Here is a 5,254-nt window from a genome sequence, read left to right as displayed (position 1 = left end):
TGATATTTTGTTTGCATTATGTAGCATATTTGGGGAGAATTATACAACTTAATATATATTATATACAAACAAATGTACCACACATCATGTGGTAGTGATTCTTAGAATCAAAATTATAAGGTTGAACCACATCATATATAAATGTAGAAAAATTTCAGATAAAAGTTTTTAGGAAATTGGTCAACTTGTCTGTTGAGTATCTTGATTATTAAGTTTAGTGCAATTTTTTTTTAATCTGCAGGATGCTTGAAACATCTTTGTTGAACTGAATCAAATGGAAACACAATATGGTATGAAGAAAAAATATTTTTCTAGTTCTTGTCCGTAACGTTAGCATATAGAGTATACTACTTGACTTGCTTTTATTTGTAACTATTATGTGATAAGGATAACTCAGATTTAAAAACATTTTTTGACTCTTTAAATAGACTTATAAGTGTACAAAGAGGGACTAAATGTGTTACCTTTCAGGCTAGTACTCTGGAAGTTTTAAAGGTTTGCATTATTTTAATTACTTTCTAATAAATTTAAAGATAAGTTTATTCAATTGCTATTAGATGCTACTCCTTATTAAATGAATCGTGGAACCAAAATTCATAGGTGAATTTTATAATTGAATTCAGCCTTTATTTCTTTTTACATTTTTGAAAACATTTTCATCTTCTCTTCACTATTCTTTGTTCTCTCTCTTTTTTTTTTTTTTTCTTTTTTGATGGCTGCTTGGAGTTTATTTTCTACTTGGTACAAGGCACAGAGTTATGAGGTGTCAGGAAGGCTCTTGTGTGGCTTGGATAATAAAGAATGGGGTTCTCTCAACTTCCTTTTTGGTGTTTTGCTGTTTTAATATTAAAGATCCCAACTGTTTCTGTTGGCTGTAGCCTGCTTAGTCTTGGGGAGGGGAGGGAAGAGGAGGGGGGCGGATCTTAGGAGCCTAGCGCCTTGGAAGGAAGCCTGGCAGCTGGTGGCAGCCACTCAGGACGGGGGCCCGTTGCTGGTTTTGCCAGGCTGGCCTCCAGGCTGCTACTTCCCCGAGCCAGGTCACAGGTGATCCCGCTGGTGGAGGTCTGGGGCGATTCCGAGTGCTCTGGGGACTCCAACACTGTGGCCATGAATGGGAGAGTGGACTTCCTGAAAAAGAAGCTAGCCCACCAGTGTCCCTGGTAGGCTTTTGGAAGACCAGGAGGTGGCGGGGGATGGCTTCCCCAGGGTACTCCGCACTTCTGCAGCAGCGGTTACTGGTAGTTGAGCCCGGGCGGCGCCGGCAGCAGTGGTGGGCGGCCGTCAGTGAGCCGCTGGAGGGCACGGCTGCCATGATCTTACCTGTGGGCTGTTAGAAACCTCGGCGGGGACCCCTCGTGGGCCTCGGCGCACAATCACGAGCGGCGCGGACGGGGACGCCAGGCCACGGAGCCCGTTTGCAGAGGTGACCGCGAGCGACAGCTCCACGACCCAGACGCGCGGGACTTTTTTGTTTTCATTTTATTCTTGAGAATGACACGGTCCTAATGCTGCTTAATGTTTAGGATAAAACTTAATGTTTAGCATGTAGGAAATGGTTACTATATATTTTCAAGTACCTCTTAAATTAAAAAAAGCTAACTCACTTCTGAGATTATGCATAAACAGGGCATTAGGGCTCTTTCTTGCCTTTCTCTTTTTTTTATCAGGCTTGATTTGGAACAGTTCAACCTGATAAGATGTGGATGGGTTAATTGAACCCTAGAACTGAGATTTGAAGCATACTCTTTTATTATTGCCGGCTTACAGGCATGGATACAACTGTTAATTTATTAGCACTTTGGTATGTCATAACTCAAAACAAATGTAGTCTAAGGATCTCCTTAAACAAATACTCAAGAAAGGACTTTTCTATTTAGCAGAATTTGTATAACCGATATTAATGTGTAGACTAGACAGTCAAACCGCAAACTTTGAATTTTTGCTTGTAATAACAATTTCATCTCTCATCCCGGGTTTCACTTTACTTTCTCGATTTGAGAAGTCATTTACTATCTTCAAAGGTTCCCTGTATGAGATTTATAGTAGAATGTGAGCTTCACAAGAGACCACATTTGTACCTGTGCTGCTCTAAAATTACCAGCACCTAGAACACCATCACATAAAGGCACTTGACATTTGAATGAGTATTTTCTTTTTAAGTAATTTAACAAATGAACAATGAATAAAGAAATAAGCATATTTTAGTCCAATTATTACAACTATGCTCTGGGCTTTGTAGCAGCAGCATTTCTAAAAGGATAAAAGATACCCTAAACACGCTTGTTCTATTTCACTAATTTGCCAAAAGTAAGTTCTGAATACATGTATAAAGAGAATGTTGATACAAGAGAAACAAGCAAGAGCTATGTAGAGTGCCAACATATTTTCCTATTTATCCCACAGATTTATCAAATATTAAGTCCAAAATGAATTATGCTTTTATTAAAAATTCATAGTATTAGCGTATGTTTTTAAAAACCTTAAAACCGTGGTGTCAGGCTTGCCTACTCACCTGGTCCCCGCTGGAAGAATTATCAGGTGGTTGCGAAATAGCTGGCTAAGGTAACCATTTTGGTTTTGACTGTAACTGATTCATTGAATACAAGAATAATGTTATAGATTCAGAGAGAAATGGGGTCTTCCAGAGGTTTTTCTTTTTTTTTTTTTATGCATTTTCTGAAGTTTTGGATATCTGTTTTTAGAAGGTACTATTGATTAAATAAAATGTCCTTTATAAAATGAGAAAGTCTTGTTTCTATAATTTATATTTTGTTGTACTTCTGAGAATAATTTGGTATCAGATTTCTGTTATAAATCACCAACACTTTTTAAAATTGCAAGGCTAGTCTTTGTATTTATTATCCCAAATTCCCATCGTGATATACCCTCAGGCAGGCATATCATTTATTTGTGCGTCGTCTGCATGACAAACAAAGAATGCTGGCTGTATGATATTTAGCCCTTATCAGTTTTTAAAATATAAAAATATTATAGTAATGATTTCATATACATGTATCTATATATAATTATATATGTTAAATATATTTCTATATTATTTATATGATGTATAATGACATATGTACTGTAATGTATTATGTTGCAAATCAAAGTACCTTTCTTATCATACATTATTTATGCAAAAAAAAAAGACTCCATATGAACAAAAAGGAATGTTACATTTTTAGTTGAATTCTAAAGCTTATTTTTTACTTTACAACATGTATTTTGCTTAATTAGGTTAAATGACCACATTTATTGTAGGTAGATTTAACGTAAAATAATATGACATTGAACATTAGATTTATGGGGCATTTTATACATGAACTTTAAGAGATCAAATAAGCCATAAAATAAAATACTACATACTTTATTACTTAAGAAATTGACCAAGAAGAATGCAAATTGCTTATTGGTGTCGACTGCTGAACTGACAAAAAATTATACAATATGAGTTAGAGGATGATTTCAGGCTATCTAAATATAAAAATTTAAGATGGAAATAGAATGCAGGTTTTAAATATGTGATGTTGTGTCTACACAACACATTTTGGCAACTAATGTGTTGATGCATAAGGCCACAGGCAGCAGTTATCTGACAGCTGGCTTTCCACATTTATCACATAGAAAAACTGCTGATCGTATTTCAGTTTTTCACCTGTACACGCAAACACAGGTATTGATTGTCATCCATAGCAGCATCTTGGAAAAGATAGATCACTGATTTCCCCCAAGGAAGGATTTCATTAAAATATTTCTTTTAAACTCCTACTTTCGGACTCTATTTTGACATAACTGTCCTATACAGTTTGAATCAAAAGTTCTGTTTTGATATTGTTAGAGTGCCAGCCTTAGTCGGACATACTAATGTAGTTCATACCTTTCTATGATTGAATAGGAGGGAAAAACATTCTGGAATGCAATAGAATTAGTAAAAGTAATATAGACGTGTAAGTGGTGTACATACAATATACTACTCATGAAATTATTAGTCTTTCAACATATATCAGTAACAATATACATGTAAATTCAAGACAAACACAAAAAGTACTAAATAGCAATATAATTGCTACATAAAAATTGAATATGAAGAAATGTGAAATATAATGTGGATGTATATGGTTAATCAGCAAAAGAAAGGGTCACGTTGTTAGATTTAAGAGTTCAAATTGGTCTAGGAGATGTGGCTTGAAGATTTGTAATAGTGGAGAAATTGAGTTGAATCTGGAGGAAATGGTGGTTTGGTTGGTTAGAGAATAGAAGGATGCTATCTCAGAAGACTAGAAAAATATTGCAACAATCGATGAGCTCTTGGGCACGTGTGCTTGTGCACATACTTAGGGAAGCATGATGGTCTATAGGAATGAGGCAAGACCTCCTTTTTCCTGGCTTGCTGCAAATAATGGACAAAACCCAGGTGTCAGTAAGAACTTCACTGCATCTAAGTCTAAGTAAATAGAACATGTTTTATATTTTAATTCAAGGTTGTGAAGAAGACAGATGTTCCAAATGTTTTGAGTATCTGGAGGATAGATTCAGTCCTCTAGGCAATTTTTAGTACAGTTTGTGTGATTCTTAAACATATATTCAGTAATAAGAAATGGGAAAAAGAAAGATGTGATAGCAAGATGTTACCCAGAGTACAAGACTACCCTGGTGCTCTTTTTTCTTCCTTTCCTTCCTGGTCAATAGCTGAGGATATGCAGTGAAAAGGGTAACTGCTTTTATAATCTGACCAGAGATACAGTTAAGTCTGATTATTCAGACACTTTCTCCATTTTGTAAAAGTGACACATTCATTCTATTGACCAAAAACTAGGATTTTAGTATCTGAATTACATTTATAAATATTTAAAAATACGTACATAAAAATTTCTGCTGTAAATTCAACTTTCATCTCAGTAATCTAGGATTTCACCTGAGAGAAATACTTGGTGTATCAACGTGGCTGTTTGTATATGGGATTTTCTTGGATGTTTCGGGCCTGAAGTTCATTAGATGGGAAACGTTACTTTACTAGCCAAAACAGACTGACCCACAAAGCATGAACAGCTGGGTTCAAAGCCAAAGGGTATGAAGTTGCTCAGAGAGGAATGGAAGAAGTAAAACAGCAAAAGGGGTAATAGTGGGAAGCCTATTAGAACCTGGACAAGACAACTGCTCTTAGGTAAATGATTTTGTTTGTCATTCAGAGAAGCCTCCTTAAATCCTTGTATGACTAGGGTGGGATTGAACATTGAATGCAAGAGGAAATCTA

At 35.8% G+C, this 5,254-nt stretch overlaps 1 pseudogene; it reads right to left on the bottom strand.

Moving 5' to 3' along the window:
• Positions 1–413: 413 nt before the first annotated feature.
• On the bottom strand, positions 414–1,561 carry LOC116667165 (annotated as a pseudogene).
• Positions 1,562–5,254: the final 3,693 nt, after the last annotated feature.

Source organism: Camelus ferus, chromosome 2 (assembly GCF_009834535.1).
Source record: "Camelus ferus isolate YT-003-E chromosome 2, BCGSAC_Cfer_1.0, whole genome shotgun sequence".
Classification (NCBI taxonomy): Eukaryota; Metazoa; Chordata; class Mammalia; order Artiodactyla; family Camelidae; genus Camelus; species Camelus ferus.
Note: the sequence above shows the minus strand (reverse complement) of the source record. Positions and strands in the feature narration are given on the sequence as shown.